The sequence below is a fragment of the Dromiciops gliroides genome, chromosome 3, assembly GCF_019393635.1.
Source record: "Dromiciops gliroides isolate mDroGli1 chromosome 3, mDroGli1.pri, whole genome shotgun sequence".
Lineage (NCBI taxonomy): Eukaryota > Metazoa > Chordata > Mammalia > Microbiotheria > Microbiotheriidae > Dromiciops > Dromiciops gliroides.
Window position 1 is genome coordinate 340,232,800 of NC_057863.1, and position 15,134 is coordinate 340,247,933.

Sequence of the window (15,134 nt, forward strand, 5' to 3'; positions counted from 1 at the left end):
GGTCATCCTGCTTCCTCCATGATCATCTGAGATAACGTTGTATAAAATTCACTGATGTCATCAAGAGCCTAGCTTCAGTACCTGCTTAAGAATCTTCAGGACTTGTACTTGGTAGGAAATTTGAACTCTTTTTTTTTTGGTGAGATAATTGGGGTTAAGTGACTTGCCCAGGGTCACACAACTAGTAAGTGTCAAGTGTCTGAGACTGGATTTGAACTCAGGTCCTCCTGAATCCAGGGCCGGTACTCTATCCACTGCGCCACCTAGCTGCGCCCCCCTTTTTTTTTTTTTGAAATTTGAGCTCTTGGGGGCGGCTGGGTGGCGCAGTGGATAGAGCGCCGGCCCTGGATTCAGGAGTTCCTGGGTTCAAGTCCGGCCTCAAACACTTGACACTTGCTGGCTGTGTGACCTTGGGCAAGTTGCTTAACCCCCATTGCCCCGCAAAAAAAAAAAAAAAGAAATTTGAACTCTTTAAAAAATAATTTTAAATTATTTGTGATTTGGGTGCTGCCATTATTGAATATTTACAAATTGCTTACTTGTCAAATAAATGATTAAATCAACACTTTCTTCCTAAAAAGAAAAGGGAGCGGATGTAAGATTCACTGTGGAGATAGAATAGGTAGAATTATTTGCTATTTAAACTTAGCAACTGGTTGGATGTGGTTGCTAATGGAGAAGGAAGAGTCAAAGATGACCTGGGGTTTTGAGCTGGAGTGACTCAGAGGATGGTGATGTGATGAACAGAAAATATGGAAGTTAGGAAGATAGTTTGGTTTGGGAGAAAATGGTGAGTTCCTTTCAGACATGCTGAATTTGAAGTTCCAGAAAGATATTCATATAGAGATATCTATTGGGCAGCTGGAAATGTAGATCTGAAAACTCAGGAGAGAAGTTGGGGTTAGAAATACAAATTTGAGAGCTATCCATAGAGAGGTGATAGTTTAATCTATGGAAGTAGATGAAATCAAGGGAAAAAGAACACAGAGAAAAAGAGATTAAGGCTAAGGATGGGATATTGAGATGCGTCAGTGTAACTTTTGTTCCAAAGTCCATTGGTATGGGGCTCCCTCCTTATAGGTGAAAATCAATGCCCCACACTGTGTGAGGGGGCTGAGTCAGCAAAAGGGAGGGAGAGGGGAAAGGAGGGGGGAAGAAAGGGAGAGAAGAGAGCTCTTTAGTTTTCTTCTAGTTGCTGCATCTCTTCAAATTTTGAGTGCTTCTGGCTTCTAACCTTGAGAGAGAAGATAGATGATACCAACCCTATTTCAGATTACTAAAGGAAAAGACTCCAGGAAGAAGCTGACATGAGAGGAGCTGGTAGTTACCAACATGTCCTTATCCCCAGCTTGCTACACTAGTGACTTTGGGGAACTTCTTTGGGTGAGAGATGGGACTCTTTCTTGGTTGAGCTGAGTTACCCCGTTTCCACTTTCACTCTGTATTGTCTAGTAGAGTCAATTCAAGAAACATTTATTAAGCACTTACTATGTGCCAGGTACTATGCCAAGTTATATATTCTCCTATGTATACTTTCTCTGATTTTTCTTTTGCTATTGAATTGAATAAATGGGTTTCTTTGATAATTCTTTTTTAAATAAAGTATTTTATTTTTTCCTGTTACATGTAAAGATAGTTCTCAACTTTTGTTTATATAAGCTTTCCAATTCAGATTTTTCTCCCTCCCTCCCCTCCCTTCCCCCCTCCCCTAGACAGCAGGTAATCTGATATAGGTTATATATATATATATACATACATAATAACATTAAACATATTTCTGCATTAGTCATGTTATAAGAGAAAATTTTTGATAATTCTTATGTGTGATGATTGTCCAACTGGTGTTTGGTGAGAAGGGAGCTGAACCTTAGATATAAAGCTTAGAGTCCTGCTTCTACCATTAATGAAACAGAGATCAAAAGTTAGATTGAACTATTTTTACATGTAACTTGAAAATAATAAAATACTTTTATGATAAAAAAAAGTTAGATTGAACTTGAAAAGCCCTTGGATTAAGGGAGCAGATCGACACAATTCTAGTCTGGTAGCCCCCTTTCTGAGGAGAGCAAAATAGCCACAATTCTGGCCCCAACCTTTCACTTTTCCTCCTGGAAAGAATTGAAGTCTATTTTGGAGAAGGGTTGGGGGAGAAGAGGATAATCTATTTTGCTTCCCTATGAGTTACATAATAATATGGGAGATAGCCTTTGTCACATCTACATTTAGCGTATGAGAGGAAAAAGAAAAGTCAACAAAGAAACAGAGACAGATCAGTCAGAGAGGTCAGAGAGGAACCAGGAGACCATAATGTCAAAGAAATCAGGGAAAGAGAAAGAAGAACATCAGCAGTATCAACAAATGCTGCACAGATGGTCAAAGGGCAGCTAGGTGGTGAAATGAACAGAGCACCAGTCCTGGAATCAAGAGGACCTGAGTTCAAATCTCACCTCAGACACTTAATAGCTCTGAGACCCTGGGCAAGTCACAACCGAATTGCCTCAAACATTCAAGGACATCTCCAGTCGTCCTGATGTATATCTTTCCACTGGACCCAGATGGCTCTGGAGGAGAGAGTGAGGTCACCAACACCTTGCACAGTTCTCCCTCACTTAAATCCAATTCAGTGCACGTCATGACATCACCCCAATGTCACAAATCCTTTTCAAGAAGGGAGGAAAAACAACAACAGCTGATCAAGGAGAGGAAAGATAATTAGTAAAAGGCCTTGGATTTGATGATTAGGAGATAGCCATTTTAGTGGAGGGGTGGGGATGAAAACAAATTGCAAAGAGTTAAGGAGTGAGTACGTGAAAAAGTAGAAGCCACAAAGGCAGAGTGGTCTTTCAAGAAGTTTTTTGGTGAAAAGAATAATGGGGCAGCAGACTCAAGATGGAAGGAAAGTTTCTTTTAAGCCTGGGGGAGTTATAAGCATACCTTTAGGAGTGAGGAAAGAGCATCAAAGAGGGAAAGATTGAAGATATATGAGAGGAGGGATGATGATTGATTGATGGATCAAGGTTTGTGAGGTCAGAGGTTTGTTCATTTTTAAGCTTCTTGCTCTCTTGCTCATTTAGTATGCATATTTGTGTTGCATGTGGGGAAAAAAAAAACCCTAGTACTTCTCACCCCAATCTGACTCCACCCTACCCACAACCAGTGGTTAACTGCCCAACTGCCAGTTAAAATCAACTGCTACCCACAGACTTTCCCAGAATGCCTTGCACTGCCCTTGAGACCTCTTTCCTGACCATACATCCTAGTCACTAAAACAGAAAGCTAAAGTGTCTTCCAGATTCAGTGGGCCACTCTTAGGAGAGGCTCAATCCTCCTTCTCTTTCCTGTGGCTGAACCTGCTACCACTTAAAAGTAAACCACACTTGACACAGGAAGAAGAACTGGGCTCTCTGCCCTGGGGCCTCTTGCTTTAGTAAACAAAGTTGTGATCTCTCTTTCCTATCCCTCCAGGGCTGCTTTAACGGGCTAACTTCCTTCCTCTTTATTTCCCTCATGTGGCCTCACAGTAAGGAGCCCACTTTTGGTAGGTGGTCTCAGGCAGGGAAGGTGTGCAAACCAGAAGACTATTTGGAACTGTTCCCCGGTGGGGAGAGAGGGGGGATGTCAAAGGTCTTTGGATACTTTTTTGACTTTCCTGCCCTTCCATGGCAGTTTGAATGGAGGTCCAGTTCTGCCCTTACCTGGGTCTTGGGTCTGCATGACATGTGGTGGGAATGAGTTAGGACAAAAGGAAACCCCATGTGGTTGTGAGCTGTGGCTAGAAAACTTGCAGTTAAGAAATGTAGCTGGAAGATTTAAGACTCAGTAGCCAAAAGAGCTTCATGAACAGTTTAGTGGAATAATTGGCCTTGGGATTATTGCTTCTTGGTTCCAGCATGATTTCTCTAGTAAGCTACTTAGGAACTGCCGGGTGGGGGCCCCCAGTATCTTCAGAGATTTTGGTTTAGTACCATCACCAAGGTTGGTCAACAGAGGGTATTCTAACACATTTTCTCTCCTTTGCTCTTTTTTTCCCCCTCCCACTTTCCTCCTTGCTCCACCCCTAGTTCCTAGGAAAATGCTCAGTTCTATAAGAAGGGTGGTGTCATGAAAAGCCCATTGGATATGGAGGTAGAAGACTGGGGAAGACTTTTAATTCTGTCATTTACTAGCTGAGTGAGCTTGTGTACAGCTCCTAACCTCTTCTCAGAGCTTCAGATTTCTCACCAATCAAATGAAGGTACCTTATGTTGTGAAGATCAAATGAGAAAAATGTAAAAAAACCAAACCAAACAAAAACACCCCCCCCAAAAACTTTGTAACTTTAAAATGTTATATATTTATAAATACTTGTTATCTATAGAAGGCATTCTATTACTTTTTTTGATTATAAGATCTTTAAAACATACATTGAGAAATCCCTTGTATGGGATGGTGCAGTGGATAGAGCATAGGCCCTGGAGTCGGGAGGACCTGAGTTCAAATCCGGCCTCAGACATTTGACACTCACTAGCTGTGTGACCCTGGGCAAGTCACTTAACCCCTATTGCCTCACCCCCCCCCCCCAAAAAAAATAAAAGAGAAGAGAAGAGAAGAGAAAAGAGAAATCCCTTGTATGCATTTGCTATTCCCACCCCAAGAATCTAAGAATCTACCCCTAGGTTCAAAAAACATTTTAGGTCAGCTTCTCCTCTACTTCAAGTCATAGCTCATGAGCCTCCACCTATATTCTTTTTGATGGACTGACCAAACAGTGGATATATTAGATCAAATCAAAAGACATTTAATGATACCACGTAGCAAAATGAATGATAGAGAAAATCCCCCCTCTTTTCCCATACCCACAGGATGTTCACTCTCTCACAGATTCCCATGCCACTCATGGGAGAGGATATGCATAGTCAGGACACATGCATAGATGAAGGCAGATGGGTAGAGAATGTGTGTGTGTGTGTGTGTGTGTGTGTGTGTGTGTGTAGCCAGGGTAACTTATGCTTCTAGGGATACATCCAGCTGGAACCCCTGATTCTGCTGCTTCCCCTGTAGAGACCCTGATGTCATCTGCTGGTTAGGTGATGTGATCAGGCTGTGGGCTTCTCTGGGGCCCTGAAGGGTTATTTTCTGCACTGCTTCACCACCTATGTTAAACCTCTGGGGCAGGCATGCTCTCTCGCCACCTGCTGGGCCTATGTACATACTCTCTTCTGGCACCTGCTAAATTGCAGCTGTTGCCATTTTTTTCTCTATTCCTGTAAGGCAAGGTTTCTTATCCTTTTGTCTGTGTGTTATGTACACCTTTGGCAGTCTGCGGATCCCCTCACAATATCATGTTTTAAAATGATAATAATCACAGCTCTGCTTGGTTTCAACTCCAGGAACAAAATGTCACTCCTAAAATAATCACATCCCTTCCAATCTTGTGGCCATGCTGCTAACTAGATCCTTGCATATTCAACATTTTCTCGCCTCCCTCAGCCTTCTCTTCCTTGTGATTGGAGGGCTGAGGGTAGAGTACCAAATTCCTTCCAAAGCCTTTTTTTTTTTTTTTTTGGCCAGGCAATGGGGGTTAAGTGACTTGCCCAGGGTCACACAGCTAGTAAGTGTCAAGTCTCCAAGGCCAGATTTGAACTCAGGTCTTCCTGAATCCAAGGCCAGTGCTTTGTCCACTGAGCCATTTAGCTGCCCCCTCCCCCAAAGCCTTCTTTTATAAAGGCAGAAATTGGACTATCAAGTCACTCTACTTTCCATCTGTACCTCTGCTTGGTTTCAGCTCTGGGGAACAAGATGCTCCCATGTTGGGTCTCCCACCCCCTTCCCTTTCTTGCCCAACCCTGGCCACTTTTCAGCTTTCTTTTGTGTGTTTTCTTTTTTTTTTTTTTTTTTAGTGAGGCAATTGGGGTTAAGTGACTTGCCCAGGGTCACACAGCTAGTAAGTGTTAAGTGTCTGAGGCCAGATTTGAACTCAGGTACTCCTGACTCCAGGGCCGGTGCTCTATCCACTGCGCCATCTAGCTGCCCCTTGTGCGTTTTCTGACCCCATTAGATTGTAAGCTGCTTGAGGGCAGGGGCTGCCTTTCCTTTATCTTATTTGTATCCCCAGAGTTTAGCACAATTCCTGGCACATAGTAGGTGCTTAATACATATTGAATTGAATTGAAATGCTCAATGTCAGTAAGAGGTTAGTAAAAGTAAAGATGTAATTTTTTCTCCATTCAAGTTCATGGACCCTCTGAAATCTATCCACCCATGGACTCTAGGTTAAGAATTCTTATAAGGAAAAGAATCTTGATTAGTGCAAAGCCATCCCACTCTTTTATTTAAAACTATCCCAATCTTCTTTTATTTAAACTCTAAAGCAACATCCTGTTGGTCAGCCATTTGAAGGTCTCAGTCTTAGATAAGTCTGTGTTTCTGAGCCTTTTGGATTTTGCTTAAGCTGCCAAATTTAGAATTAGATCTGCTATTTGACTTAGGGTTCCATTCACCTCTTTTTCAATGTTGCCAAAATATGGTCCATGCAAATCACTTGGGGAACAGAATCAAAAGGGACTTGGTGGATCTGGTACTCCATCCAGCTTCTCTGCCAGCGGCAAAGTTGCTTCTTTACCTAAGCTTTAAAGTATTACACATAGTTCTCTTCAAGGTGAAGGGTGGTGTTGCACTACAATACTCTGAGAATTAAACACTGGAATAATTGCCTGAGGGAAGTTTTAGAATCTCCTTTTTTCACAATCTTTACAAAAAGACTAGGGGCCCACATATATCTTTTTTTTTTTTCCCCAAGATTTTTTTTTTTTTTTGGTGGGGCAATGAGGGTTAAGTCACTTGACCAGGGTCACACAGTTAATAAGTAACAAATGTTTGAAGCCGGATTTGAACTCAGGTCCTGCTGAGTCCAGGGCTGGTGCTTTACCCACTGTGCCACCTAGCTGCCCCCACATATATAGTTATACTCTTTTGGGGAGGGTGGTTTAAAAGTTTAAAAGGTAGAAGGGACCTTGAAAGTCATGCAGTCCAAAAGCCCTCATTTAACAAAGAGGGACACGAAGACCCAGAGTTGTTCAGGGACAAGAAGCACAGCTGTGATTCAAAGCCAGAGTCTTTGAGGCCAAAAACCAATGCCTTTAGTATGTTTTTGTTGTTGTGGAGTAGTTTTAGTATATTTTTGTTGTTGTGTAGTATATTTGTTTTGTCGTAGTCTATTTTGTTGTTGTTGTGTTTGACTCTTTGTGAGCCCATTTGGGTTTTTCTTAGCAAAGATACTGGAGCAGTTGAAGTGACTTGCCCAGGGTAACACAGCTAGTAATTGTCTGCTGCCAGATTTGAATTCAGGAAGATGAGTCTCCCTGACTGCATACCTGGTACTCTAACCACTGTACTACCTAGCTGCCCTCCTTTACAACACAGCACAGCTAAATGGGATAAAATTGAGAGTCAGACGTCTTTTATCATATTTGTCAAGAGTTTTCAGGAGCTAAAGGAACCTCATCTAAAGAGCTTCTCAATGCACAGCTTTCCTCATCAATTGGTCTCTAAGCTCTTTACCATCCTAGCATTCTGAGGGAGGGGGTGGTGCTGAAGTGGGTAGTGGCCTCCCTTCTTTCCCTTTTTGATTTTTGCTTCTTAAAACTACACTCCAGATGAGGGAAATGAAACTACTTGCCACCCCTGGTCTAGCAACTAGTTGACGTGAATAAGAGAAACCATTCCCAATCAACCCCAAAGGAAATCCCCTGGTCATGTGCTGGTGACTAGGACAAGCTAGGGTAGTAGATGCTTCTTTAACAGTCACCTCATTCCAGAAGGCAGGGCAAAGACATGAGATCTGTAGAAAAGTACCTTTCCAGAGCCTAAGGCAAAGCAAGAAGATAAAGGGAAGGAATCTTAAGATGAAATAAAAATTTGGGGCAGCTAGGTGGCGCAGTGGATAGAGCACTGGCCCTGGATTCAGGAGGACCTGAGTTCAAATTGGCCTCAGACACTTGACACTTACTAGCTGTGTGACCCTGGTCAAGTCACTTAACCCTCATTGCCCAACAAAAACAAACAAAAAAAAGTCATGTAAAAAAAAGATGAAATAAAAATGCAATTTAATTCAAAAGGGCAAATGCCATACCCAGGTCTCCTTGACTTACCCAAGGTCACACAGTTAGTAAGTGTCTGAGGCTAGATTTGAACTCAGGAAGATGAGTCTTCTTGATTTCAGACCCAGCACTCTAGGTAACCACTGTATTACCTAGCTATATATGTTAGATATTATTATTATTAAGTAGTAGTAGTAGTATTTATTTTTCTATGTATATGTTTTATACTTTCAGAAATATAAGGCCCTTGAGGGTGGGGACCATTTTTTTTTTTTGCGGGACAATGAGAGTTAAGTGACTTGCCCAGGGTTACATAGCTAGTAAGTGTCAAGTGTCTAAGGCTAGATTTGAACTCAGGTCCTCCTGAATCCAGGGCTGGTGCTTTGTCCACTGCACCACCTAGCTGCCCCCTTCTTTCCATTTCTTTAGTGAGGCAATTGGGGTTAAGTGACTTGCCCAGGGTCACACAACTAGTAAGTGTGTGTTAAGTGTCTGAGGCCATATTTGAACTCAGGTACTCCTGACTCCAGGGCCGGTGCTCTATCCACTGCGCCACCTAGCTGCCCCCTCCATTTCATTTTTATCTTTGTATTATCCTAGTGCCTTGTGCATGAAGCACAAGCCTAAGAAAGAGCTGGTGCATTGAGTTAAGCAAGATATGAGCAGAATTTGTTGAGTTCTCTATGCATCCACAGTAGTCTCTTTGGACAATTCCTCCTTTTCCTTCTCTTTGTAATTGCTTCTTTTGTTTTCAGAATTTCATTCTTTTTTTTTTTTTTTTTGCCAGACTATTTCCAACTTGCCTCTCTATCTGTATCATAAAATGGAGTGGTCCCTTCCTCCATAGGTTCCCATCATCATTCTCCACCTAGCCACCAGTTCCTCCTTGTTGGTGAGAATCAGATACAGAGAAAAATCCCCCATGTTGGTTCCTCCATCTTTTAAAGGATTAAGAAACTTGCTTCACAATATTTCTTGTATTATTGTCCTGGATTCTTATTTAAAACTGTCTATGTGTATATGTCTTGCTCTTCAGATAGATTATAAGTACCTTGAGAACAGAAATCACCTCTCCTTCATGTCCCTCATAGCATCTGACACACAATATTCACTTCTTGAATGAATGAATGAATGAATGAACCAAAGTCTCTTCCTGCTAGTTGAATCTATAGCAGGAGCTCACTGGCTAATCAGTCCCTCAATTTGGCAGAGCCCTGCATTTCCAGAGTTATTTTACTGCTCTCCTTACTCTCTAACACCATCCAAACTGGACTGTTCTCTGGCCCCCTGACATGCCTTAGGCTCATTCATACTCCATGTTTGTATCCAAAACTAGAATGTTATCCTTCCCCCTCTTTGCCTTTTGAATTCCTACTACTCATTTAAAACCCAGCTCAGATTATTCCTCTTCCATATAACTTTTCCTGATTCTTCTTGAGGTCAACAATCTCCTTCCTTAGACTTCACATAATACTTTGTTTTGCAACTCTAAAGCACCCAATTTTGTGGAGAAATTTCCTGAAGTCTCTAGGGAGATAAGCTGGAAATCAAAGGCACATCGAGGAACTGGTTTCCCCTACATGTCTATTACTTACAAAATCTCTCTCTCTCTCTCTCTCTCTTTTTATATGTATATATAGCCTTGTGGCTATACCCATATATGGGAAAGGCTTTGGAAGTTAACCCTGAGGAAAAATCAGGAGTCAGAGTCCCTTAGGCAGTTGGATGTTGGACATCACATCCCTCTGGCAACTCCTGTGGTGGCACTGGTGCCAAACTGTACTGGCTCTGTCTCTCCTTTGGATCCACCAATGTCGTGGAGAGGGAAAACCTGTTGCATGGGCAACAGCTTGTTTTCCATATTGATCTGCCTAGGCCAGCGCCCTGGAGAGGACACTCCGGCTACTCCTCATGGGGTAGATACAACACGGGATGCAGCAGTTACCGGTTATAAGTCACTCAGGAGCTGCGGCTCCCGTATTGGACTGCACAGCCACACTGTGGCCTGTGGCTCTTCAAGGCGCTGATCCATGGTCGTCCGTGACTGGTGGAGGCCTACTACTACTACTATATATATATGCCTGGAGTTGGTCCTCTTCAGGGTCTGGAATAACACTTATCTTCTCTCTTAAAGAAGGAGGAAAAAGATTGTTTTTCACTTCCAAAGATGTCATGCCAACACCACTCCTTGCACAGGTACACACCCTTGCACCAACCTTCTCTTGTTCAGTCTTACAGCAGAGGCTAGCAAAATGCCCCAGGCTTGAAACCTAGGTGAGAGTGTATTATAGTTATCTGTGATTCTTGAGTTCTATCAGGGCAGAGGCTACATCTTAGCTAAACTTTGTACCTTGGCTAGAGACCTGTGTACTTTGCAAAGCCAAGGTGCCTCATCAACATTTATTGAATGATTAAAGAACTGTGTCCAGTTTATTCAGAATATCACCCACATCAAGCTCAGTGTTTTTGCCCTTTAAAAGGGCTTTTCAGGGCAGCTATGTGGCACAGTGGATAGAGCACTGGCCCTGGATTCAGGAGGACCTAAGTTCAAATCTGGGTCTCAGAAACTTGACACTTACTAGCTGTGTGACCCTGGGCACACATGTAACCCCAATTGCCTCACCAAAAAAAAATATATGTGTATATATATATATATATATACATATATATACATACATACATATATATATATGTTAGGGGCAGCTAGGTGGCACAGTGGATAGAGCACTGGCTCTGAATTCAGGAGTATCTGAGTTCAAATCCAGCCTCAGACACTTGATACTTACTTACTAGCTGTATGACCCTGGGCAAGTCACTTAACCCCAATTGCCTCATCAAAAAAAAAAAAAAGAAATTAAAAGGGCTTTTCAGGTAAAACTGGACTCAGGGGTACCAGGAAAGCACAGGAAATCTTGTCCACAGGAGCCCTATCTAGAAAGATGACATGACCTAGAGCTGGAAGGGGTCTTAGAGGTCATTGGGCTCAATTCCTTCATTTTCAAGTTGGGGAAACTGAGACCGAAAGAAGTATCTCCTCCCAAAACTGTTTCCTTAGTAGTGGCTTGTCCAAGGTCATCCAGATTATAAGTGGAGATGCTTCAGAGTGAAGCTCTAGTTTGCATTCCTCACTAGGCAGTTGTCAAAATACACCAACTCCTTGCCAAATGAAAGCACAGAACCAATGGTGCTACCAGTCATTTCCTAGCTTTGACCTCTGCCTGTGCTTCTCCCCTTCCCCCACCACTAGTTCCTTCTTTCCTGCAGTGTGCAAGCCCCAGGCCGTTGTAAGTGCTGAATCTTTTGCAGCTCACCCTCAATCTCCATGTGACTTCAGTTTCCGTCAGTTCCTTCCGCAAGTGCTAAATTAATCTGATGCCTGAGAGAGATGTGACAGCCCTTTGCTTTCACTGCTCTCTAGGAGAGCAACAAGGTCTTAGGAGAGCAGCCCCCTTTGGAGAGGATGAGCCCTGGGGAGTTGCCTGAGCCACCTGGAGCTGTGAGTATCTTCTCCTGAAGCTTGGATGATTTTGCAGGGGTTAGGGAAGCTGAAGGGAAAGACTTTTGAGGCCAAAAGGCTGGAGATCTGGGGGCCACTGCTCTGAAAGCTGGAAGAGGGAAGTCTTAACTAACTCTATCCAAGCTCAGTGGGTTTCTGTAACGTGTGTGTTGGGGGAAGGGAATCCTGCAGAAGCCCCACTGTCCAAGACACTGGGATCTTCAAGATACAGGGCTAGAAGGAAAGCTCTGCACGTGGATCTGAAGTCTGGTGTCACAGTATAGGGTTGTTACCAAGAAAAACGAAATGACTGAAGGCCACCGAAAACCTTCTGGGTCTCTTGTAAATAAGGAGGGAATGCTGCCTCCTTCTCATCCCTTAACCAGATTCCTACTTAGGGAGAAGCGAGTTTTTCTCTGAAATGACCATGATTAGAAAAGGGAGGCAAAAGGCATTTCATCCAGGAGTGGGCTCTGCAGTCTTGTCTAAGAAGAATTCCCCTTGGGGGAGTCCTGGCCAGAGCGGTTCAGAGAGAACAGCGTGAAGGATGGAACTGGGTTGTGCTATTTCCTTTCCATAGAGAGCTCTAAGAATCAAACCGGCTAGACTACCTGGAAGCCTAGCCACAAGTCAGATACTCCTGAGGAGCCTTAGGCGTTTGGGGTGCTCCACATATTCAGTGGCTAAAGATCTGGGTTTCCATGATGTCCTAGTTCTCATTTACCCAAGAGGGAGCAAGTTACCCCTATTGTTCTTGTGATTGCATGCAGTGCGCTAGCAGCATGTGATCTGAAGCGATGCCAAGCTAGATGCTGACCCATGGGTGTCTATACCTGTGCATGTGGGCACTCACAAAAGCCTGCCCACAGAGTAATGAGCCCAAGCTCTTGTTTGCATGCAGGTGGGTAGAAGTGGCCTGGGTGCTTTATGACCCTACCTCCTGAGGCTCTAAATGTGTCTTCTTGAGAGTTTCTAGAGGGGATTAAAGGATTTCATGACCCTGCCTTCAGGTCAAGTTGGAAAACACACACACACACACACACACACACACACACACACACACACTCTAGAACACTTCTATCCCTAGGTAAAGCTTTCATTTCTTGGCTTTACTTACTGAGACTAAGGGCTGAATGATTTGGGTAGAACCATGGTATTGAAGATAACTTGCTGCTTCTCTAGCCAGATAGTGAGCCCCTCTGAAGTAAGGATCGGTCCTTTTTGTATATTATCACAGACACTCAGCTTAACTTTGCGCTGAAAACTCACGCATACAACAAAGCACTTGCAGGGAAGAACTAAACACTGTACTTTGAAACATGCTCCCCTCAACCACACTTGGCTTCGGCTCACAGAATGCCAAATGCACCTTCTTGTGGACAATTGAATATGCCCCCAAATAGGGTTTGTGTATGCATTTTGTCTGTATCCCTCCCTTACGCCCAGGCATCCATCACTTAAGTATGGCTCTGGAACATCCTTTTTCTTCCTAAGAACATTCCTGACAGGAGATGTGTATGGAAATTAGGAAGAAAAAGAAGTTAACCAGCAGGCCCTGGATTGCAGAAGAAAGAGCCTGGGTCTTTTTTTAAAAATAGTTTTTATTGTTATTTTTGGTTTTTACATTACCTTTTTTTCCAATATATTTTATTTATTTATTAAGTGATTCCCAATTACATGTAAAAATTTTTTTAACATTTATGTTAAAACATTTTGTGTTCCAAATTTTCTTCTTCCCCCACCCCTTGAGAAGGCGAGCAATTTGGTATTGATTATAGAAATCACTTTCATTTCTAATATGTTCCCCCTTCTTCCCCTATGCAGAGCTATTCTAAGAAAGAATCCAAAAGAAAGTGAGGAGACAGAGAAAGCAGTTCAGGAAAACTAACCCCATGCATCACTGAGCTGGACAGTGTAGAGAATGGGTCTTTTAAGAATCAAAAAAACCTCCAGGGCTCAAGTCCCTGCTCTGACGTTTCTTAGCTGAGTGGTCCCAGGAAAGACACTCACTTTTCTGAATCTCATCTATAAAATGGCCCGAAAACCTAAAAATATCATGGAAGGATGAGTTGTTATATTGATCATTCTCAAACCATACACTAACCATATGGGATGCATTTAAAAAGGTTTTGCTGGGGGGCAGCTAGATGGCACAGTGGTTAAAGCACTGGCCCTGGATTCAGGAGTACCTGAGTTCAAATCCGGCCTCAGACACTTGACACTTACTAGCTGTGTGACCCTGGGCAAGTCACTTAACCCCCTATTGCCTGCAAAAAAAGAAGAAAAAAAAAAGCTTTTGCTTAGAGTAGATCTTCCAATTTGTTAAACTAAACTTTTCCTTTAAAGTATTGGATTCAACATTATTATTAGCAGCAGCTGCTGTGTGTATGGTACTCCTTATGATAAGAAAACAGGTACTGGGAGGATTTGGTTCCTTTTTTTTTTTTTTTTGGTGAGGCAAGTGGGGTTAAAGTGACTTGCCCAGAGTCACTCAGCCAGTAAGTGTTAAGTGTCTGAGGCTGGATTTGAACTCAGGTCCTCCTGACTCCAGGGCCGGTGTTTTATCCACTTCATCATCTACCTGCCCCTGATTTGGTTCCTTCTTACAACTCATCCAGGAGTCAGTAGATAGACTAGAAGGAGTTATCTGAGGTTTTAAGAGATTAGACTTTCCCAAGATCCCACAGTTTTCAAGGGTTAGAGGCAGGATTTGAACACAGGTCTTTCTAACTCCAAGTCTATCACCCTGATTTGACTATCACCTTCCATTTGCATGGAATTCTGAAAAAAATGGAATACACAGGGAAATACTATGTTAGGGAGTCCTTTATCTTATCCTGAGTTTTCATAGTGGATAGAATGCTTGGAGTGAGAAAGACCTGAGTTCAAATTCAGCCTCAGACACCTCCTAGCTGTTTGACTATGGACAAGCCACTTAAACTGTCTCAGTCTCGCTTTCCTCTCCTGTAAAATCAGAGATATGAGGAAGCATATGCTAAGTGCTTTGCAATTTTAAAGCATCTACATCCATTATCTCTTTTGAACTTCATAACCACCCTGTGGAGGTAGACAGGGCTTATATATACTCATTTTACAGACAAACTAAAGTTCAAGATCAAGCAAATGGTAAATGGGAGGGTTAAGAACTATAGCCAAGTCTTCTGATTAGAAATCAGAAGGCACAGGGAGAGGAGGGGCAAATGTGTGTTAACATCTCCCCGATTCATGAAGCAACATGAGTACTCATCTGTTGTTCAGTGGCAGAGACCAGAGCTTATGCATTTCTTACTCCATTAGTGACTTTAGCTTCTGAGTAGTTTAAGGTGAACAGAAGGAGAGAGTAGACTGGATAAGGAAGGGTTGGTGGGAAAGGAGTTATCACCAGGGAATTTACCCTATGTAAATTCTGACCACAAATACAGTGTGAAAAAATAGAGCATCCTCTCCTCAAGTCTTCTTGAGCCAGGTTCCTATAGCTGCTTGCCTGGAGTGATTTTCATTGTAAGCACCAGGGGATATAACAAATGGTGTGTGTGTGTGTGTGTGTGTGTGTGTGTGTG

The 15,134-nt window shown here is 42.7% G+C and overlaps 1 protein-coding gene across 1 annotated transcript in view; it reads left to right on the top strand.

The window, feature by feature from the left end:
- Positions 1-11,449: 11,449 nt before the first annotated feature.
- The window catches only part of NRROS (negative regulator of reactive oxygen species), a 32,821-nt gene continuing 29,136 nt past the window's right edge, over positions 11,450-15,134 (top strand). Inside the window, exon 1 of the mRNA XM_043996058.1 lies at positions 11,450-11,574. The gene's annotated coding sequence lies outside the window, so the exon portion shown is untranslated. The remainder of the gene's footprint in view (positions 11,575-15,134) is intronic.